The sequence below is a fragment of the Eriocheir sinensis genome, chromosome 66, assembly GCF_024679095.1.
Source record: "Eriocheir sinensis breed Jianghai 21 chromosome 66, ASM2467909v1, whole genome shotgun sequence".
NCBI classification, from domain to species: Eukaryota; Metazoa; Arthropoda; class Malacostraca; order Decapoda; family Varunidae; genus Eriocheir; species Eriocheir sinensis.
The window spans coordinates 8,019,560-8,043,173 of record NC_066574.1 but is presented as its reverse complement, the minus strand read 5'-3'; the positions used below and the strand labels follow the sequence as shown (position 1 = coordinate 8,043,173).

Sequence of the window (23,614 nt, the reverse complement as noted above, 5' to 3'; positions counted from 1 at the left end):
TCCATCTACTTTTCCATATTTTCCCTTCCCTTTCCCTCTTCCCCTAGTTGTTTTCCTCTCCATCTCCTTTTCCACCTTTTTCCTTTCCTTTATCTTTTCCCGTCCCTTCCCTTCTTTTCCTCCGCCCCGTTTCCCTTCCTTTTTCGTGGTCAGTCAGTCGTTTTCCATCTGTCCCTCGCAGCTGCTTCGCCTGTTAAGTCGATTAGTCGCCTCCACCACCACCACCACCGCTACCACCAGTACCAACTCCACCACCAGTTCCATCACCTCCACTACCACAACCAGCAGTTCCACCATCACTACTTCCATCATCAGCTCCACCAGTTCCATCACCACCACCACCACCACCACCACCACCAGCTCCAGCAGCATCAATTCCATAACCGTCACTACCACTATTACCTCAACATCACCATCCACCTCCATCATCACCACCACCACTATTACTACCATGACCAAGAGCACGTCCACCACCACCACCACTACATTTTTTTTTTTTTTTTAATCCAGCCGGTCTCATCACCACTCATCACCATTTGCCGTATCACCATCACCACCACCATCACCACCACCACTTACATAACCATACCACCTCCCCTCCCTCCCACTACAATGTGTCTCCCAATACCAATGTCACAACACGTCATCTGTATGGAAAAACAGATTCGATTTTGGTTCTGGCGGTTGTGGTGTACATGGTGGTCGTGGTGGTGGTGAGGGTGATTGTTTTGGTGGTGGTGACAGTAGTGGTGATGAGGGGGTCGTAGTCGTTAATCCTGCAGTGTTGACGCTTGTAAATAGAAGACTTTTTTTTTATATATATTTGTTTGTATATTCAGTGGTTTATCAATTCATTATCAGTCATCTATTCTTGCTGTCTATCTTGTCCTCTTTCCCACCCTTCTATATCTCCCTCAATTCCTCCTTCCCTTCCTTCATCTCGTCCATTTTCTATCGTCGTTTTTCCCATCCTCTCTCTCTCTCTCTCTCTCTCTCTCTCTCTCTCTCTCTCTCCCTCGCCCTCCCTTTCTCATACTCCCTCGTCCAGTTTCTCTTTCCTCCCTCTCCCCTTCCTTCCAATATCCCATTTTCTTTGTAGCTTTCCTAATGTTCAGTACTTCGACTATTCATTAAAAACTTTCTGACGTGGGCTGCACCGGCCTATAACATCCAATCTCGGCTCCTTTGTATTCCAGGGTATCTATAGAGCGGGGGAAGAAAGCGTTCAGCATCTCTCGTGATTATGTTAGGAATAGTTTGTGTTGTATTTTTATTTACAGCAAAGAAAGTAACTATAGCGTAATAAGGAAGAAAAAAAAGACTTTTAAGCACCTATAAAAGAAAGTAGAATAGAGTCACCAAAATAGAGGTCAGTAGTTACGGTGTTCTTAAGGAGCTTTTCATTAGACGTAGAAATAGCGTTAACTGGCCGCGATTTTCCTTACTCAGGGGACGAGGGTGTTGGTGAATGTGTTTTGGCGTTAGTCTTATTTCTAAAGTTCATTGATATTAAGGCTAAGAATCATGTTCCAGCTGTTTCTTCTTTACCCTCGTGGCTCTAAGGATCAGTGTGTGTCTATTATTCTCTACTAAAATTCGTGTTACTGACGTTTTTTTTTTATTATTCTAAGAGGAAATATTTATACCAGTGTGTCTTTATTATTCTTTACTAAAACTCGCGTGACTGACGTTGGCTTTCATTATTCTAAAAGTTACGTTACCTTGTATTCATAATTCTCCGCTAAAACTCGTGTAACTGACATCGGTTTTCATTATACTAAAAGGCAAAGTTGTTTCCCTGGTTGTCAACGTTGCCAGATTGTCGTACTCAGCCTCCTATGTTTGCCGATTTCCGACCCCAAACCTGCCTCCTCGACCCCAATAACTGCCTTCATATATAGTTATCGTTAAAATGGTTAATTATCGGTGTTTTTTTGGCACTAGCTATGGCTAAGATAACGGTAAATACGAGGCTCTGAGTACGATAATCTGGCAACGGTGCTGATTGTGTTTCCAGCATTCCCAGTCGTAAAAGTCGTGCAAGTTGCTGTCGTTGTTTTCCATCACTCTTAGTGCTAAAAATCGTGTGTTTCTGACGGCGGTGTTTCCATGAGCTTCGTTTAGCGTCAGAGTTATGAATTTTTGTCACCAACACAGTTTTTTTCAGTCGAGTAATGGAGTTCGTTGTTTGTCGTTCCTTTTTAAGCTCGGGGATATGGAGCGTTTTTGTTGTTATTCTTTTAATACCTGAGGCGACATTTTGTGATATGGAATTCATGACTTGCGTTTCTTTTGTGGTTTCTTTGGGGATTAAGGTTTGTTTGTTTGTTTGTTTGTTTGTTTACAGCAATGGAAACAGTTCAAGGGCAAAAAAAAAAAAAAGAAAAAAAATACCTGAGGCGAAATTTTGTGATATGGAATTCATGACGCGTTTCTTTTGTGGTTTCTTTGGGGATTAAGGTTTGTTTGTTTGTTTGTTTGTTTGTTTTTTACAGCAAAGGAAACAGCTCAAGGGCAAAAAAAAAAGAATAATGAAAAATTAATTTACTGCCACCGCCGAACTGGGAACACTGAATTCACTGCCACCGCCGAACTGGGAACACTGAATTCACTGCCACCGCCGAACTGGGAACACTGAATTCACTGCCACCGCCGAACTGGGAACACTGAATTCACTGCCACCGCCGAACTGGGAACACTGAATTCACTGCCACCGCCGAACTGGGAACACTGAATTCACTGCCACCGCCGAACTGGGAACACTGAATTCACTGCCACCGCCGAACTGGGAACATTGAATTCACTGCCACCGCCGAACTGGGAACATTGAATTCACTGCCACCGCCGAACTGGGAACACTGAATTCACTGCCACCGCCGAACTGGGAACACTGAATTCACTGCCACCGCCGAACTGGGAACATTGAATTCACTGCCACCGCCGAACTGGGAACATTGAATTCACTGCCACCGCCGAACTGGGAACATTGAATTCACTGCCACCGCCGAACTGGGAACACTGAATTCACTGCCACCGCCGAACTGGGAACATTGAATTCACTGCCACCGCCGAACTGGGAACACTGAATTCACTGCCACCGCCGAACTGGGAACACTGAATTCACTGCCACCTCCGAACTGGGAACACTGAATTCACTGCCACCGCCGAACTGGGAACACTGAATTCACTGCCACCGCCGAACTGGGAACACTGAATTCACTGCCGAACTGGGAACACTGAATTCACTGCCACCGCCGAACTGGGAACACTGAATTCACTGCCACCGCCGAACTGGGAACACTGAATTCACTGCCACCGCCGAACTGGGAACACTGAATTCACTGCCACCGCCGAACTGGGAACACTGAATTCACTGCCACCGCCGAACTGGAAACATTGAATTCACTGCCACCGCCGAACTGGGAACACTGAATTCACTGCCACCGCCGAACTGGAAACATTGAATTCACTGCCACCGCCGAACTGGGAACACTGAATTTACTGCCATCGCCTGCTTTTCATTGCCCATCACGCCCCCGGCCGCCACAGCCTCCCAAGCGTCGGGTCGTCGTTGAGTGTCGCCATAACTCATAATATTTAAGCTCGACTTCACGGCCAAGGCCACGCACCGTCTGTCTGTGTACGGTCCACGCATTTATTGTTTTTTTTTAATGAAAGGTCAAACGGTCAAGGTCAATGGGATTAGAGAGAGAGAGAGAGAGAGAGAGAGAGAGAGAGAGTTATGAAAGGTCAAGGCCACAGAATTTCGAGAACACGGAACATCGTATAAGTAGAGAGAGAGAGAGAGAGAGAGAGATTTTCCACTTCTTGCCAGGAATAGAAATGGGGAAATTGTTTCTTTTTATAGTGGTGGTGGTGGTGGTGGTGGTGGTGGTGATAACGGAAGTGGCGTGGGATGAAGTGACTCTCTCTCTCTCTCTCTCTCTCTCTCTCTCTCTCTCTCTCTCTCTCTCTCTCTCTCTCTCTCTCTCTCTCACCTGTTATCCCCTGTCTCATGTTAATTACGCTTTTTCTCTTCCTTCTCCTCCTCCTCGTGTCCCGCTCCTCCGCCATGCGTGTAGTGCTTCATTATGCCGACAAGCGAGAGGAGATTAGGATGAGGAAGGAGGAGGAGGAGGAGGAGGAGGAGGAGGAGGAGGAGTTGATTAAGGTGAATGATGAGGAAGACGATGATGACATAGTAGAAAAAGGTGAAGCGTGTGAAGAAAAAAAGGAGAAGAAATGGAGGAGGAGGGAAAAGGAAGGTGCTGATTAAGATTAAAGAGGAGGAGGACGAGGAATGAGAAGAAGGATTTGGGATAATAAGAGGAGGAGGAGGAGGAGGAGGAGGAGGAGGTGATGGTGGAAAATGGTGGTGGAAGGGAAATGGATGTAAGGAGAAAAGTGGAAAATTAGGAGAGGAGGAGGAGGAGGAGGAGGAGGAAGTGGAGGAAGTGGAGTAAATGGAGAGAAATGAAGAAAATAAGAACATAATCAAGGAAAAGAAGAAAGCGAAAAGAAAAGAAGAACAAGAATAAAAACAAGAAAGAAAAACGAAAAAAAAAGAGAAAGCAAAAAGAGAAGGAAATACCAAAGAAAACAAAAAAAGAGACAAATAATAAATAACAAGGAATAAAGAAAGGGAAAGGAAAAGAGGAGGAGGAGGGGAAATGGGGAGAGTTTGAGGGTGGAAAATGTACGTAGAGGAGGAGGAGGAGGAGGAGGTAAGGGAAGGGTAGAGAGAATAGAGGGAGGGAGGGAGAGGAGGAGGAGGAGGGGGGGTGGGGGTAATGGTGGTAGAGGAGGAGGAGGAAGAGGCGGGGTGGGGGTAATGGTGGGAGGGGTGATATTGGCTCGGCGTTGGTCTAAATAAACAGCGTTATTACCCCTTTGCCCTTGTGTGTGTGCGTGTGTGTGTGTGTGTGTGTGTGTGTGTGCGCGCCAGAGAGAGAGAGAGAGAGAGAGAGAGAGAGAGAGAGAGAGAGTGGGCGGGCGGGCGAAGATGTCGGAAATAAAAATAAGAACCAAGGCAGACGGAGATGATAAAAAAGGTAAAAAAAAAAAAAATGAGTGAGGAAATTAAAACTAAGAGTGTGTGTGTGTGTGTGTGTGTGTGTGTGTGTGTGTGTGTGTGTGTGTGTGTGTGTGTGCGTGCGGTAAACATTATGTATCGTTACCATGACAACCATTAACGCAAACTCAAGTACAGTGTCATCTCTCTCTCTCTCTCTCTCTCTCTCTCTCTCTCTCTCTCTCTCTCTCTCTCTCTCTCTCGCTCTCTCTCGCTCTCGCTTTCATGTCCATCTCTTCTCTTTCTCATCTGGTTCTCTTTAATCCCTCCATCTTTATCTTTCCTCCCTCTCTTCCTCATTCCTCCCTTTCAATATCCATTATTTTCTTTTATGATTTCCTTTCTTTAATCCTTCTCCTGCTCTCCTTCTCGTCCTTCCGCATCTTTTCTTTCCTGCCATCATCTCTATTTTCATCTCTTCTTTTACCTTTTCTTTTCTCCTCACATCTTTTCTTCCTCCATCTATCAACGTGACCATCTCTTCTTTTTTCCCCTCCTTCTCTTTTCCATCTTCCTCTCTCCATCCAATTGCTTTCCTATTCCATCTTCGATTCTATCCCATCCTTAGCTTTCCTGTTCTCTTTGTCTTCATCTCTTTCACTTCCCTATTTCATTCCCGTCTTTTCCATCCCGTCACTTCTTCTGTCCCATTATCCAACTACGCTTCTATTCCATGTTCGTTTCTCTCTCATGTTTCCCTTTTCTCTTCCCTCTCTCTGTAGCTTTTTCATTTCCTTGTTTTGTGCCATTTTTCTCACATTCCCATCAATGCTGCTGTCCCTCCTATCCTTTCCCTTTCCTGTCCTTCTATTCCCTAACCTCATGACTTATCTATTCCATCAACTCCCTCATCCCCTTATCGGTTTTGCTTTCCTCATTATCTTGTTTTTCCTCCTCTCCTTTCTTTTGTTTTCCTGTTTGTCATGTTTTTTTTCCCTGTTCGGTTCCTTTTATTTGTCTTTATTTGTGTGTTTTTCCTTGCCCTTCTTTCCGCGATGTCGTTATGCCTCTCCTTTATTCGTGTTTTCGTTCTTATTTCTTTCGTATATATTTTTTTTTCTTGTGTGCTATGTCATGTTTTTGTCTTCTCCAATCTGTGTATATTCCTCGTTTTTTCTCCTGTTTTTTTATATTTTTTTATTTATTTTTTCATTTTTACCTTCATTGCTTCTCCGTCCCTTCCTTATTTCCATTTCTTTCTTCTTTTTTCCCTCTTCATCTTTGTGCTCTTTGTCATGTTCTTCCTTGTTTCATCTTTTTATCCTTGTTTTATTTTTAGGAGCAGCGAGTAGCGGGCTTTTTTTTATTATTGTTTCCTTTTTTTTGTGTCCTTGAGCTGTCTCCTTTGTTGTAAAAAAAAAAAAAAATGTGTAGCATCCTTCTTTCGTTCGCTTTTTTTATTTTTTTTAGTCTCATTAATCAGCTACCTCTTCATGTCCTCTCTCTCTTCTCTTCGTTTCCCTTCCTCCCTATACGTTCTGTTTTGCTCTGTCTATTACTTCCTTGTTCCTTTCCTTGTCCTATCTTGTTTATCTCCTCTATTTTGTTCTGGTCTTCTTTCTTTTCTACTTCTGTTTTTCACTTTGCCCTTTATTTAACTTTTATATTACACTCTTCTCTCCTATCTCATCCCTTTGTTTCTCTTTTTTGACCTTTCCTTGTCCTATTATCTCGTTTATCTCCTTTATTTTTTCTGGTCTTCATTCTTTTCTACTTCTATTGGTCACTCTACCCTTTTTAAGTTTTATGTTACACTCTTCGCTCCTATCTCATCCCTTTGTTTCTCTTTTTTTTTCTTGTTCAATCCCTCCATTACCTGTCTTACCTTGCCATCCCGACCGTTCACAATCCTCTCTCCTCATATCTAACATCTTTAGCATCATTTCCTCTCCAATCTCATTCCTCTGCTTCTCATCACTTCTGGCGTGCTGTCCATTATGTTCTTCCCTCCCCCATCTCGTCGTCCCTGTTATGTCTTCATCTCGTGTTTCCATCCCGCGTCTTCATCCGTCTAATACTGAATCAAATATCAACGGTCCAATATCAGATTCTTACAAGACAAGGAGGAAAGGCTGGGGGAAGGGAAGGTGGCAAAGTAGGGCGCGTCCATCTCTTAATCTCGTGTTTCCAAGTCGCCTCTTCGTCTGTCTCTCACGGAATCAAATATCAACGGTTCAATATCACATTCCTACAAGACAAGGAGGGAAGACTGGGGGAAGGGAAGGGGAAAAGGCAAGGTGCGTCCATCTCTTAATCTCGTGTTTCCAAGTCGCCTCTTCGTCTGTCTCTCATGGAATCAAATATCAACGGTTCAATATCCCATTCTTACAAGACCTGGAGGCAACGCTAAGGAAAGGAAAGGAAGGGGGAAGGGTAGGGTGTGTCTATCTCGTTTTCAGTTATGTCTTTATCTCGATTTTCCATGTCACCATTCGTCTGTCACTGAATCAGACACCAACACTTCAATATCACATTCTTACTAGACGAGGACAAAACGCTGGGAGAAGGGAAGGTGGCTAGGTCAGGTGTGGCCATCTCCATCTTGTATCTCCGTATCGCCTCTACATCTATCACGGAATCAAACGCCAACAACTTTAATATCACATTCTCACAACACAAGGAGGGAGCGCTGGGGGAAGGGAAGGAGGCAGTCGGGGTCGGGTTTGGAATGTTCAATAAGACGGCCTATTCGGAGCTGACTGACTGGCTGAGTGGCTGAGTGGCTGGAAGGGTCTCGAGTCCCGACGTACCGAGGGAAAGTTCAACGACCGACTCCAGATAGTATACCCAAGCACCGTTGCCAGATTATCGTACTCAGAGCCTAGTTTCCTGCCTGTTTCTGACGCCTAACTATTGCCAAGAAACATCACGATCTAACTCTTTTAACGATAACTATAAATGAGTTTCGTTATTGGAGCCCAGAAGACAGTTTTGGGGTAGGAAGTCGGGAAATATAAGCGGCTGAGTACGACAATCTGGTAACGTTGCACCCAAGGACGACAACAGGAAGGAGGTCGTTGCTCGAGGCTCTTGTGATATTACTTCGAGGGGACATTCAGAAATCGAGGTTCTTGTTTTTTGTGTTGCCTATTTGTTTTTGAGTTCGTGGTTGGTGTTGTTCGGTGTTTGTGTTGTCTTTCAGTTCGATGTTCTTGATGTTATGTATAGCGGGGGTCGTGTTACGTTTTGAGGTCATCGGTGTCCCTCGTTTGATTCGTGTTTTGTTCTCGTTTTATTCTTGTTTCGTCTTGCTCATTCGTTTTGTTGTTTTGTTTTGTTTTTCCAGTTTTATATTTGTTTCGTCCTCGGATTTTTCTTTTTTAGTTCCAGTTTTATTTTTGGGTCGTCTTTTCGGTTCGTTTTATTCTTGTTCTTCTCCTGTGTTTTTCAGCGTGCCGAGGGAGGGTGAACGACCGACCGACAGGCAGTAGTAAGCAAGCAAAACAGACAAACAAGCAGACAGGCAGGTGGGTGTTCAAGTCTTATGGCTCGAAGGCGTTGTGTTGATATTGCTTTGCGGAACATCCAGATTGCGAGTGTGTGTGTAGCTGGGGTGGGTGAGAGAGAGAGAGAGAGAGAGAGAGAGAGAGAGAGAGAGAGAGAGAGAGAGAGATTATCAGATGCCTTCAATATATCGAGTCACTGTCTTATATAGCAATGTCACCTCACAAAGACTTATAATGCATAATAAAAGACATAATAAAACTAATATATAATAACGAGCGACTCTGAACAAACGAAAACGTGAACAGAGCAAAGCGAAACGATACAGGACGACGCAGTTCGGAGTGTTAATATAAGAAAAAACGTCTCATATTTTTTTGCTCTTGGGAAAAAACGTTTATTATAAGAGTTGAGATGCTGAGGAGGCTTCTGAGGTCTATATAGCCTCGTTTGTACGTCCTAAACATCCCTTTATATACGGTGCAGCCTCTCCTATCTTCTCTCCTCTCCTCTCCTCTTCTTTCCTCTCCTCATCTTCTTTCCTCTCCCCTCCTTTCCCCTCCTTTCTTCTCTCCTCTCCTCATCTCCTGTCCTGTCCTCTCCTTTCCTCTCCTCTCTTCTATCTCCTCTTCTCTCCTCTGTCCACTCCTCTTCTATTCTCCCCTCAACTCCTGGTCTTGTTCTACCCTGCTTTGCTCTGCCCTCGACACCTGCATCTATATTTAACCTGATCACATGCATTTCAGCTCCAATCCGCCCTTCGCTTTTGCTGCAGCTCGCTTCTCGACTTTCATTAACTTAAGTGCGAGTTGTGAAGTTTGTATTTTTTTACTACTCTTTCTTTCCTTTCTGCTTTACCTGCTTCGTCGTCCTTGTCTCTCTCTGATTGCTGAGTGAATCTCCGTGATGCTCCTCCTCCTCCTCCTCCTCCTCCTCCTTACTTCAGCAAGAGCCGGGAGAGAGAGAGAGAGAGAGAGGAATGCTGCGTCTTTCTCTTCCTCTCTCGCATTGTTCTTGCTTTACGTGTCTCGTCCATGTCTTGGGTAACTGACTTATTCTGCTTTGTGTGTGTGTTTTTTTCTGTCTCCTCCGAATCATGGAAGTGTATCAGCGGTAAGTGCAGGGAGAGTAAAAGCGGCAGAGGAAACAAAACAACAGCGGGAGTGAGTGGGTGAGGGCGAGAGGGAGTAAGTGAATGTTGGAGTGAATCTATAAAGAGTTGCGCAGAGTAAATGAATGAGAACGTGGGTAGTGAATGTGTGTGTGTGTGTGTGTGTGTGTGTGTGTGTGTGTGTGTGTGTGCGTGCTTCTGGCTTTTTAATTTTCTTGTGTGTCTTTCATTTTGCTTCTCGAAAGTCTTGTGCGCGGTTAAAACATGTTAAAACACCTCGCATCACGTCCCTGAACACTGCGGGGGAGAGAGAGAGAGAGAGAGAGAGAGAGAGAGAGAGAGAGAGAGAGAGAGAGAGAGAGAGCACTCTCTCTCTCTCTCTCTCTCTCCTCCTCCTCCCCCCCCGATAACAAGATACACAGATTGATAACAGTAACCGATATCGCAAACTCATAGGATATCGAAGTTCCGGACTTGTGTACGTAATCCTAAACGTCCTCATCGCTACTCCCATTGAACGTATCCTACACCCGCAAGGATACTAAATAGGACGTTGGATAAAGAATGAAGGATACTGTAGGATGAAGGATGCTGTTTTCTTTTTCTTGATAGCTTTTAACCTGCATGTGTGTATATAGATAGGAGTGATAGGAAGGAAGGAAGGGAGAGAGAAGTTCAGGAAGTTTATGTAATGCTCGGGGTATAATTTTAGTTCATGAAGTTTGTGATCGTCTGGACTTGTTAAGGAAGCAGAAGAGAAGGAGGAAGTGAGTGAAAGTCAATAACGAGGAGGATTGATTAACGTTCACAGAAAAAAAATGCCAGTGATTTGTTGTATAAGTAAGAATGAAAGAATGAAAGAAGGAAAGAAAGAAAGAAAGGAGGAATAAATGAGAGACTTGGGCGAAATATTAAGATACCCAAAAAATCGAATGTGGTTTATTGTATAAGGAAGAAAGAATGAAAGAAGGAAAGAAAGAAAGAAAGGAGGAATAAATGAGAGACAGGTGAAATATTAAGATACCCAAAAAATTGAATGTGGTTTGTTGTATAAGGAAGAAAGAAAGAAAGAAAGAAAGAAAGGAAAGAAGGAATAAACGAGACTGCGAAGAAATATTAAGATACCCAAAAAATCGAATGTGGTTTGTTGTATCAGAAAGAAAGAAAGAAAGATATAAAGCAAGAAAGGAAGGCAAGGAGGAAGGAGAAATATTTACGTGCACACAAAAAAAAATAGATGTGGTTCGTTGTATAAGAAAGAAAAAGAAAGAAAGAAATATTGCAAGAGCGGAAGGAAAGGAGGAAATAAGTAAGGGAGGAGAAAGATTTACGCTCACAGAAAAATTTTGCCCCGGTTTGTTGTATAAGGAAGAACGAAAGAAAGAAAGAAAGGGAGATATATATATAAAGAGAGAGAAATGGAGGGTGGAGGCAACGAAGACGAAATAGTGGGACTGGGATAAGTTAAGTAAGTAAGGTTTTCACATTCCGCGGTTTGTTGTATGAGTGAGAAAGGAAGAAAGAAAATAACAAGAAAATGGGAGGATTGGTAGTATGATAGAAGAATGGAACCAAGAGAAGTTAAGTGAAAGAAAGTTGAGCGGGTCCCAGCAGTCTTTCATCGTCTGTGGTTTGTTGTGTTAGTGAGAAAGAAAGGAAGAAAAAAAGAGTAAAAAGGTTGGAGGGTTTCAAGTAAACATGATATACGTTGAGGCTTGAGATTGAAAAAGGAAGGAGAGGAACAGACGGGAGGAGAAGGAGGAGGAAGGTGATTTCTTGTTTTGTTGTTGGTAGTGGTGGTGGTGGTAATGGAGGTTTGTGGTAGGGATGTTGTTGTTGTTGGTGGTGGTGGTAGTGGTAGCAAAAAGAGTTAGTTCATGCATGCAGAATAAATATATATAACGTTAACCAGCATCCTCTTGTAGATCCTCCATAGTATAAGAGAGAGACAAATTACGCAGCATCCTTTCATCTTTCCCTTTGCGTTGCCTAAGGAGTCTGTTAGCGATGCCCGAACTTCACCAATGTTTGTTTGCAACGATTTACCTTCAGGCTGTTTTAAGTTTTCAGTTGTTGTTCTGTTTAAGTGGATGCGGCATGAGTTGTTACCCTTCCCTTTACAATGTGTTAGAAGTCCATTATTCTGGGCACACCGTGGAGAGAGAGGAACGCAGCATCGGGGGTTAAGGAGCAGATAAACGTTGAAGATATAGGAGTGGTGATCAAGAAAAGGAAATGGGCTTGTGTAGGTTATTTCGTGCGTAGGAGTGGCAAGGAGGAATGGAGGGGATGGCAGGGAGGAAAGGAGGAAGGGAGGGGATGGCACGAAGGACGGGAGCTGGTGAGGGAGAGGAAGGAAAGGATGGACACCCAAAGTAATAGGGCTAACCAAGGGATTGTAGACGTCAGGCCAGACAGAAAGCCACGTGAGGAGTTAAAATTGGAGCCTTTGCTGAAGTAGGGTCCAGGACGGTAACATCAGACAAAGAGAAGTGGAAAAGTTGAGATTAGTCCTTGTCCGCTACTAGTAATATCTGATGATGATGATGATGATGATGATGATGATGATGATGATGATGATGATGATGATGATGATGATGATGATGATTGTTGTTGTTGTTGTTGTTGTTTGCTTCATCCGTATCATTATAAATCACCGCAGAGAGAGAGAGAGAGAGAGAGAGAGAGAGAGAGAGAGAGAGAGAGAGAGAGAGAGAGAGAGAGACAGACAGACAGACAGACAGACACAGACAGAGAGAGAGAGAGAGAGAGAGAGAGAGAGAGAGAGAGAGAGAGAGAGAGAGAGAGAGAGAGAGAGAGATCCAGGAAACACGTGAAAGGCAGACTCAGGTGTGTGGCATCCCAGGTGGAAAAGATGTCTATTGTCTGAAAGAAAATCTGGGCCCCTTTCCTTCCCTCCCTAACCCCCCTCACTTACCTACCTTCCCATATGTCTCCCTTTCTTCCCTCTACCCACACCTCCCTCCCTCCCTCACTTACCCATCTCTCATTATAGCGCCTCTCGTCGGTGCCTCCCTCCCTCCCTATGCCTACCTCTCCACCCCCCTCCCTCCCTTCTTTATAGTTATTTCTTTTATATCTCTCCCATTAAAAGTACACTCTTTCCCTTCCATCTTCCTCTCCTTCTTTTACGCTCCAGCTGTCGCTCTGTGTGTGTGTGTGGGAGCGGAGGTCGTGTGTGTGTGTGTGTGTGTGCTATGAGTAGGAGTGTGAGGGAGAGACACACGCACACCCACACACCCACACCCACACCCACCCACACACACACACACACACACACACACACACACACATACACATATACATAGACAAACAAAAACATCTAAAATGAGACCAAAAGAAATAAAAAGAAATGACATAAAAACACTGAGAAAATTACAACGACATCAAAGGCCCCTCGCAAATAAAAAATAAAAAAAATACTTATAATCCACGTCACGCGAAATGAAGTTATTATCCCCTGAAGAATAATTACCCGCGACGATGAAAAAAATAAAATAAACAAATAACGAGAAACGAGAATGGCGCCACTTCAAAAAAAAATTACAAGAAACAAAACAAAGTAATTCCACGCTCATTTTTCACGGGCGCAATAAATTAAATGAACTGTCTCGGATGTTTTATTGCCGGGAAAGAAGAAGAATTCCCAGCGAGTCGCGGTACTGAGCGGCGGGCAGCGGGAAGGCGTGTATGTGTTTGAAGGCTGACGACTCGAGTGAAGAAGAAAAAAGAGCAAGAAAATGGAGGTAAGGAAGGGTGGACTTGAAGAGGGAGGAGGAGGAAGAGGAGGACGAAACGTTGAAGACAGAAGAAGCAGAAGTCAGGAGGAGGAAGAGAAGGAGAGGATGAAAGAAGAGGACTTGAAGAGGGAGGAAGAGGAGGAGGAGAAGTTGAAGACAGAAGAAGCACAAGTGAGAAGGAGGAAGAAAAGAAATTGGAGAGGAAGGGAGGAGAGACTTGAAGAGGGAGGAAGAGGAGGAAGAAAAAGTTGAAGAAGCAGAAGTGAGGAGGAAGAACAAAAGAAGGAAAGGAAGAAAAGAAATTGGAGAGGAGGAGGAAGGAGAGGGTTTGAAGAGAGAGAAGAGGAGGAAAACAAAATAATGGCATTGGGGGTGAGAAAGAAGAAACCAAAGTGAGAAAGAGGAGAAGAAGAACGAGTGAAGAGCAAGAGAAAGAAAATGGAGAGGAAGGGAAGGAGACAAGGAGAGGGGTGAGGAGGAAAAGTTAAAGACAGAAGAGTGGAGGTAGAAGAAACAGAAATAAGGAGGAGGAGGAGGAGGAGGAGGAGAAAATGGAAGGGAAAGGAAGTTATTGGGATGTGGGTGAGGAGGAATAGAAAAGAAAGCATTGGGGAGGAGGAAGAAGAAATAGAAGTGAGGAGGAGGAGGAGGAGGAGAAGAACGAGGAGGAAGGGGAGGAGAGAGAGAAAAGAGTATGTGAGAGTGTGGGTCAAGGGAGGGACTAGAGGAGGAAGGAGCCGAGTAGTATAATGAGGACCTGGAGGAAAGGAGAAGGAGGAGGAGGAAAGATGGAGGAAGAGTTGAAGGAGGAGGAGGAGGAGGAGAAAGGAGGAAGGGGATGGCATGAGAAAGAATAGAATAATAATCGTAATAAAAATAACAATGATGATGACGAAGTAGAGAGGGGAAGAAAAGGGAACAAGGAGGAGGAGGAAAAGCTGGAAAGTTTCGTTTAGTCGGCGCAACATCTGTGGTCATATGCCGGAGAGAGACAGAAGGGGGAAGGAATTATAGGAGAAGGAGGAAGAGGATGAAGAGGAGGAGCGTGGGAGCTTTGGGAGGCAGTGGACGAAATGAATATGAATGTTTTTTTCGCTTATCATCATCAGGGATTAAAGAACGAAGCAAGCGCGTGGGCCAATTAGTGAGTCTTTTAAATAACTAAATATTTCGTGGGTTGTTGAATACTGGTTTTGCTTTGGAGGGAAAAGGTGCCGGAGGGGAAGGGAGGGGATGGCAGGGAGGGAAGGAGGAAGGGAGGGGATGGCAGGGAGGAAGGGAGGGGATGGCAGGGAGGAGGAGGAGGGGATGGCAGGAAGGGAGGGGATTGCAGGGAGGAAAGGAGGAAGGGAGGGGATGGCAGGAAGGGAACGGTTGTCAGGAAGGGAGGAGATGGCAGGGAGGAAAGGAGGAAGGGAGGGAATGGCAGGAAGGACGGGAGCTGGTGTGAGGGAGAGGAAGGAAAGGGAATGTTATGGAGGAAGGGAGGAAGGGAGGGAATGTCAAGGTAAGGAGAAATTAAGGAAAGTGGATGGGTAATTTTATTCATCTTCTGTGGGATTGTTTATTTCTTTTTTTTTGTTTGTTTTTTGTTTGTTTTCAGCCTCCCTTCCTTTGTGGTCAGTGCTTTCCCTTTCCTTTTCCCTTCGTTTCCCTTCCCATCCCTCCTCGTCTTCCCTCTTCGGTTATTTTCCCTTCTTTTTATCTTATCACCGCATCCACATTTTATAAGCACGCACGCACGCACTCACCCATCAACACACACACACACACACACACACACACACACACACACACACACACACACACACACACACACATGAGGAGAGAGAGAGAGAGAGAGAGAGAGAGAGAGAGAGAGAGAGAGAGAGAGAGAGAGAGAGAGAGAGAGAGAGAGAGAGAGAGAGAGAGAGAGAGAGAGAGAGAGAGAGAGAGAGAGAGAGAGAGAGAGAGAGAGAGAGAGAGAGAGAGAGAGAGAGAGAGACGGACACTCCTCGTAATAAAGTGACGGAGGAAGATTTTTTTTTTCTTTCTTTCTTTCGTTTTTTATTTATTTATGTTTATTTTTATTTTATTTTTGCTAAGCCTTTATGATGACCCAAACCCTCACCACTACCACCACCACCAACAACAACAACAACAACAACAACAACAATAAGGTCACTCAGGTCACACGTTCTAATCAGAGGTATTCAAACTTTATTCCGTGTTGACCTCCGCCCGATGCCACGCGCCAATTAGCTTCGACTCATGATTAAACTCCACTTCAGATGAGCGCCGTCACGTTCAATAATAAAAAAGTAAGGATTTATCGTTTTGTTTGTTTGTTTGTTTGTTGGTATTGACTGAAATGATAAAATAGACGCATAAAGTCGCAGGAAATGGAACACACCGCTTTTGCCTTTCATTAAACTCATCATTAAGTGAACGCTGTAACATTTAGAAAGCATTTATCTTTTTTTACGAATTTCACGGAATGGAAAAAAGAAAAAAAACGCTCTCAACGCAATTACAGTGAGAAAAATAAGCACTAAACTCTTTTCTTCTTTCTTTCTTTCTTTGAATAAATACCCCCAAAAATACATAAAAGTACACGATATGCTGCAAATTGATAAACATCCTTAATAATTTTACGACTGAACAGAAAAGAAAGAAGACTTGTAACGGGTTGACTGCGCGCCGTTCCAGAATTTCCTAACTGGTGGAAAGACACGAGTTATCCATTAAAATACTCATCATTATCGATTTGACAACTTAACGAGAAGAAAAGACTGAAGAGAGAGAGAGAGAGAGAGAGAGAGAGAGAGAGAGAGAGAGAGAGAGAGAGAGAGAGAGAGAGAGAGAGAGAGAGAGAGAGAGAGAGAGATTATTCCTCGTTATGAATTTAACGTCCACGACTTTATGGCCTAACAAGAACCACCAGCAATCAATTAAGAAATACAAGAGTTCGCCTTTAAATGCTCGCCGTTATGGATTGCACGATTTGTGAGTGGATGGGTTCTGGCACACCTGCACGCCTCGATGCCTCCACGTCAGGTGCTGAGTGGCAGGTGACGCGGCGTGGCGGACGGGCGGAGCGGCGGGCGGCTGCGGTGGAAGCCTTGATATACTCGGCGGGGCAGGACAATAGCGGCGAATGATCGGCACGGAAAATCCCTTATTGACAACCCACACGCGTAGAATAGTGAAGTTAGCGGCTGATGAGCGTACGTATGTGGCGTTCAGTGCTTTGATCATACCTTTTTTTTACAGCAAAGGAAGCAGCAAAAGATAAAAAACAAAATAAAAAAAAAATCTCGCTAAGTAATGTTCCTTAAACCCGGTAGCCAAATTTGTGGCTTTACCGTGTAGCAGCGACGGGCCAAATATGTGCCATGATATAAACCCCCCCAAAATAGATGATACATAATCTGATCACAAATGCTTTGATATATATTATGAAATGGTTTTCGTGTGGAGAGTGCCTTGATACCTTGCTCGACTACATCTGAATACACCCCTGCCCTCTCCACACACAGCGTCGATGAAACTATAAATAAGATTATCTATGCCACATCTTGAGTCACATCGGAAAGGACGAGGCGAAGTGCGGCCGACGGAGAGGTGCTCGAGGTGGTAGTGACAGGCCTCAGCGGTTCGGAAAGGTTGTGTGTGTGGTGGTGGTGGTGGAGGGGGGGGGGGGTAGTGGTGGACAATAACGAGGAACGACAAGCACTGAGCTCTGTGTGACGGCTTACTGATGACCTGAATCGGTACTAACATCGGGGAACCTATTATTGTCGCCCATGAAGTGGTCCCAGAGTATAGGAGCGTTTGCCCGACTCCATCAAAGGCGCCATGTTATCAACGGAAGACCCGCGGGAAATTCGAATTGATGCCGATATGATTGATTTTTTTGTGTGTGTATGTGTGTGTACTTTAGGTATCGTCAGAGTCTCCAAGAAGTACCTAGACCACAAAAAACACTACTATATCACCAATTTGAATTCCGCTTGTCTTTTTTAGAAACTTTTTTTAATTTACGGAGGAAGAAACAGCTCCGATACGATATTTTTTTGTGTGTGTACTTTAGGTATCGTCAGGGTTTGCAAGACGTACCTAGACCACAAAAAACACTATTATATCACCAATTTGAATTCCACACGTCTTTTTTAGGAACTTTTTTTACGGAGGAAGAAACAGCTCCGATACGATAGGTTTTTTTATGTGTGTACTTTAGGTATCGTCAGGGTTTGCAAGACGTACCTAGTCCACAAGAAACACTATTATATCACCAATTTGAATTCCACACGTCTTTTTTAGGAACTTTTTTTACGGATACGATACGATAGGTTTTTTTATGTGTGTACTTTCGGTATCGTCAGGGTTTGCAAGACGTACCTAGGCCACAAAAAACACTATTATATCACCAATTTGAATCCCGCACGTCTTTTTAGAAACATTTTTTAATTTACGAGGAAGAAACAGCTCAAGGGCAAAAACAAAAACAAAAAAATGAAAGCCCGCTCAGCACTGTTCCCATAAAAGCAAATATAAATAAACGGCTTAAAGAGAGATCAATTCCGGGTGGCGTCTGTGCTGAAGCCGTCCAAACTCCTCTGTGCCATGGCTCCGAGTGGTCTGTGGTCCGTCCAGCCATCGCCTCGGACCACTCGCTCCTCGTCACTGCCGTTCCATTCTCTTGTGCGGAGGGAGACTGTGGACTTTTACCGCCACCACCACTACCACCACCACCTCCGCTACCACCACCTCCACCACCGCTACCACCACCACATCCACTACCACCACCACCACCCAGATTCGTATTCAAAGTAGCCACCGGAATTCTGCCTCTCGTATAGCTTAGGAATGCGCTTCTAGTCTGTCTTTTATCTGCGGGAAGTCTTGAAGAGCGATGGACAGCAGAAAGGAGGACGAGAAAAAGAAGGTAGAGGAGATGTTAAGGGAGGATAGGCCTGGATAAAGGAGTAAAGGTAGGAATGACAAAGGAAAACGATAGGGAAGGAAAGGAAGAAGAAGGATAGAGGAAAGAGGGAAAAAGGAAGAGTAAGAATGAAAATAAGAACTGTAGGAAAGAGCATAAGAAACGATACGAAGAGGACGAAGAAAAGAAGATGAGAAAGAAGAGGAAAGAAAGAACGTAGTTAGGATGAAGGAAAGGGAGAAGAAGGAAGAGTAAATAGGGGAGAAAGGAAGATGGGAGGGACGCATTAGAAGAAAAAAACGACGGGAAGGAAGAGTGAAAAGAAGTGGAGGAGGAGGAGGAGAAGGGAGGAAGAGATGTATCAGATGGAAGAGAAAATGTGAGAGATAACTACTACTACTACTACTACTACTACTACTACAATCATCATCATCATCATCATCTCACCGTCACTTTGCGGAGGCGTTACGCTACTCGGTGTATTGACAAGGATACAATAACACCACTGAGACCGTGTGTGTGTGTGTGTGTGTGTGTGTGTGTGTGTGTGTGTGTGTGTGTGTGTGTGTGTGTGTGTGTGTTCGCCGCCTCCGCCTTTCCCGCCCCGACAAGTTTTCATTAGGAAGAAACGTTTTTTTTTTTTTATGCCTCTGTCGTGTTGATTGTTGTGCTATCGGTTTGTTCTCAGAGTAATGGTGGATCAAAGGCAACAACAACAACAACAACAACAACAACAACAACAACAATAATAGTAATGATGATAAATGATAATAATAATAAGTGACAAAATTAGGATAGAATATGAACAGTAATAGGGATAATTGTAGTAGTAGTAGTAGTAGTAGTAGTAGTAGTAGTAGTAGTAGTAGTAGTAGTAGTATTCAACGAAAAATAAAGAGAAAAGGAAGAAAAGAATATTGTAAACGAAAATCCAGCAGCGGAGGAAAAGGAAGAGGAGGAGGAGGAGGAGGAGGAAGAGGAGATATTTCATGATAGCTGAAAGCCCCTAAAAAGATAACATAAATAGCCGTGATGGAGGAGGAGGAGGAGCAGAAGCAAGAGGAGGAGGAGGAGGAGGAGGAGGAGGAAAATGCAGAACGAGGAGGACGTGAAAGTGGAGAAGCAGAAGCAGGAGGAGGGAGACGAGAACGAGAGCGAGAAGGAGGAGGAGGAGGAGGAGGAAGAAAAGGAAAAAAAAAAAAACAAGAAGTAAACATGGGGGATATAAATGACGAGGAGGATGCAAAAGAGAGAGAGAGAGAGAGAGAGAGAGAGAGAGAGAGAGAGAGAGAGAGAGAGAGAGAGAGAGAGAGAGAGAGAGAGAGAGAGAGAGAGAGAGAGAGAGAGAGAGAGAGAGACAGACAGACAGACAGACAGACAGACAGACAGAATGACAGACAGACAGACAGACAGAACAAAATGGAAACGGAACAGGAGCAAAGTTTAACCCAAGAAGTCAACCCAAACCAAGTCAAGACACAACCAAACCGTCCTCCCACCCTAGACTGAGGCAGGGCGGCAGGGTGACAGCAGGGGGAGGGGGGGGGTAGGACATCTGAGGCTCCCCGTCCTTAGTGAGTCTTCCGGTCTTGAAACTCGCGGGGAAGTTATCACCCCGGAGAGTCGTGTGTTGGAGGAGGAGGAGGAGGAGGAGGAGGAGAAAAAGAAACACGAACAAGATGAACAAGAAAAACAAGAAGAAATCAGGAGAAGACAAAAGGGAAGAGAAAGGAAAGAAGGAAGGAAGATAGAGATGGAAAAAAAAGACTGAGGAGGAAGATTAAGGAAGAAATGAAATAGCTACGATGGGAAGAGATAGAGAAAGGGAGAGAGGAGGAGGAGGAAGAGGAAGAAGCTAAGGGACAAATGGGAGAAGAAAGAGGAAGAGTAGATAGAATATATAGAAAGGAAGGAAGATGATAAATAAAGAACATGAAAGCAAAACAGGAAGAGGAGTAAACAAAAACAAACAAAAATAAAGACGGAACAGGAAGGCCGAAGGGAAGGAAGGAAGGAAGGAAGGGAGGAGAGACAAGGATAGAAGGAGGAGGAGGAGGAGGAGGAGGAGGAGGCTGAGAGAGAGAAGCGACGGATCAGCAGTTTGAGAGCGAGGCGCCATGATCGAGTTTATAGACGGCAAGTTAGACGAAGCGAGTTAGGGACGGAGGGGAAAGGTTATGGAGGAGGAGGAGGAGGAGGAAGGGAAGGGAGGGAAACGAGATAAGAAAAAAAGGGTAGGAAGGAAGATAAAGGGAAGAGAAGCGAAGCAAAAATGACAGAAAGAAAAGGAAAAAAAGTTGAAAAGAATAAAACAGAGGATGGATTGTGGAAAGGATTGGTGTGGTTGCGTGTGGAGGAAGGAATGTGAGATAAGGAAGAAAGACAAAGACGATAAGAATGAAAAGGAAGAGAAGAGAAATAGAGGGAAAGGATTCTGGGGAGCATGACAGATAAGGGAGAAAACGGATGGATGCCAGAAGAGGAAGAAGGGAAGGTAAAGGAGAGGAAAAGATGAGAAAACGGATGCGGAAATGACATAAAGAAAGGATTGTGAAGCGGAGGAGAGAAGGAAGAGGATGAAGGAAGGAAAGATAAAGCAGAAAAACACGAATAAGGAAGAGGAAGGAGCATACATTGAGAGAGAGAGAGAGAGAGAGAGAGAGAGAGAGAGAGAGAGAGAGAGAGAGAGAGAGAGAGAGAGAGAGAGAGAGAGAGAGAGAGAGAGAGAGAGAGAGAGAGAGAGAGAGAGAGAGAGAGAGAGAGAGAGAGAGAGAGAGAAGCAAAGAAAGATTCACTGATAAAGAAAGAGAAAAATAAAAGATAGATGGAAAAAAAGGGAAAATAACGTTGAATATAAAAGAAAGAACGTAGAGGAAGGAACGTACATTGATAAAGAAGGAAATAAACATAGAAAAAAATAGAAGGAAAAGAAGATAAACTGATAGAGAGAAAGAGAGAAACAGAGGAAGACTAGAAACGAAAAAAAAAATCCCTTGAAAAAAAAAAAACAATTAAAAGATGGGAAAGGACTCGGTTAGTGGAAGGGGGAAAAATATGAGAGGTGGAGTTAAGTGGCTTAGTGGAGAAGGAAGTGGAGAGGGAAGGGTGGAATGAAGGTCGAGTAGAGAGACAGAGGAGGTGAAAAGGATTACAGGGAAGGGAAATAAGAGAGAAAGAAAGGAAAATTAAGTGGAGAGAAGAGGGAAAAAAAGGGCAAAGAGGATAGGATACGAATTTAAAGAGAAAGGAAAGAAAAAGAGATTAAGAACAGGAGGAAGAGGAAACAAGCGGAGAGAAGAGAAAGGGAAAGAGAAAGGGTTGACAAGGAAAGGAAATAAGAGAAAAATGAAGAAAAAACGGAGGTAGAGAAGAGAATGGAGAAAAAATGAGTTAAACGAAAGGAGATTTGAGGGAAGGGAAAGAAAAAGAGAAGAACAGGAGGAAGAGGATGAAAAAACAGAGAGTAGAGAAATGGATTACAAGGAAAGGAAATAAGAGAAAAATGAAGAAAAACGAAAGTGGAGGAAAAGAGAGAGAGAGAGAGAGAGAGAGAGAGAGAGAGAGAGAGAGAGAGAGAGAGAGAGAGAGAGAGAGAGAGAGAGAGAGAGAGAGAGAGAGAGAGAGAGAGAGAGAGAGAGAGAGAGAGAGAGAGAGAGAGAGAGAGAGAGAGAGAGAGAGAGAGAGAGAGAATACAGTTTAAAGAAAAGGAGATTAGAAAGAAAGTAAAGAAAAAGAGACAGAATGGAGGAGACGGAAGAGGAAGAAGAAGAAGAAGAAGAAGGAGAGAGATGATAAATAAATGAAATAAAAACAAACAGAAAAGGAGAAAGTGGGAGAGGAAAGAAAGATGCTAAAGAAAAGGAGATAAAGCAGATTGGAGAGAAGAATGGAAACAAAAAATTCACTGAAGGGAAATTGATAGAGCGGAAAATAAAAGAGAGTGAGGGAGGAAAACACTGGGAATGGGAGACTGAAGGAGGGAAATGAAGCGCATGGATCTGAGGAGAGGGAAAGAGGGATGGAAGGTCAAAGGTAGAAGATGGAGGAGGAAGAAACTGGAGGAGAGGAAGGAAGGAAGGAAGGAAATTGAAGGTCAGTACGGCAAGGAAAGGAAAAGAAAGGAAAAGGAAGGGAAGGGAAGGGAAGGAAAGGGAAGGGAAGGGAAGGAAAGGGAAGAGAAGGAGGAAGGATGAAAGGGAAGGGAAAGAAAAGGAAAGGAAAGGAATTACAGGAAAGGGAAGGAAAGGAAATCGGATAAATGGAAAAAAGGAAGGAAAGAAAAGAAAAGAAAGAAAGAAGGAAGAAACGCAAGAAAGGAAGGAAGGAAAGAAGAGGAAGCGAAGCGGAAAATAAGATATTGCAATGGAATGAGAATAACCAAGAGAGAGAGAGAGAGAGAGAGAGAGAGAGAGAGAGAGAGAGAGAGAGAGAGAGAGAGAGAGAGAGAGAGAGAGAGAGAGAGAGAGAGAGAGAGAGAGAGAGAGAGAGAGAGAGAGAGAGAGAGAGAGAGAGAGAGAGAGAGAGAACGAGGTCATTACTCTATGGGCGATGAAAGGGACGTGGAAGAGGAACCGTCGGGGAGCGATTGATCATGTGGAGTGATGGAGTGATGGAAGGAGGATAAGTGGAAGATGAGCTCCGGAGGGATAGACAACAGTTATCACTCCTCCTCCTCCACCTCCTCCTCCTCCTCCTCCTCCTCCTCCTCCTCTTCATTCCTGTATCCTAAGTGTTGTTATCATGGCTTAAACGATCATTATTATTATTTTTTTTTTATTTCTCTTAAGTTCTGCCTGTTTGTTCAGAGAGAGAGAGAGAGAGAGAGAGAGAGAGAGAGAGAGAGAGAGAGAGAGAGAGAGAGAGAGAGAGAGAGAGAGAGAGAGAGAGAGAGAGAGAGAGAGAGAGAGAGAGAGAGAGAGAGAGAGAGAGAGAGAGAGAGAGAGAGAGAGAGAGAGAGAGAGAAGGGAAAGGAGAAGAAAAGGAAAGGAAAGGAAAGGAAAGGAAAGGAAAGGAAAGGAAGGGAAAGGAAGGAAAGGGAAGAGAAGGAGAAAGGATGAAAGGGAAGGGAAAGAAAAGGAAAGGAAGGGAAGGAAAGGGAAGCGAAGGGAAAGAAAGGGAAAGGAAGGGAAGGGAAGGAAAGGGAAGAGAAGGAGAAAGGATGAAAGGGAAGGGAAAGAAAAGGAAAGAAAGGGGAGGGAAGAGAAGGAGGAAGGATGAAAGGGAAGGGAAAGAAAAGGAAAGGAAACGAAAGGAAACAAAATGAAAGGAAAGGAAGTATAGGAGAGAGAGAGAGAGAGAGAGAG

General features: G+C 44.1%; 1 protein-coding gene across 1 annotated transcript in view; it reads left to right on the top strand.

Moving 5' to 3' along the window:
• The window catches only part of LOC126987834 (gamma-glutamyl hydrolase-like), a 149,545-nt gene that overhangs the window by 53,034 nt on the left and 72,897 nt on the right, over nt 1-23,614 (top strand). The window contains exon 2 of the mRNA XM_050845230.1: nt 8,463-8,538. The gene's annotated coding sequence lies outside the window, so the exon portion shown is untranslated. The remainder of the gene's footprint in view (nt 1-8,462; nt 8,539-23,614) is intronic.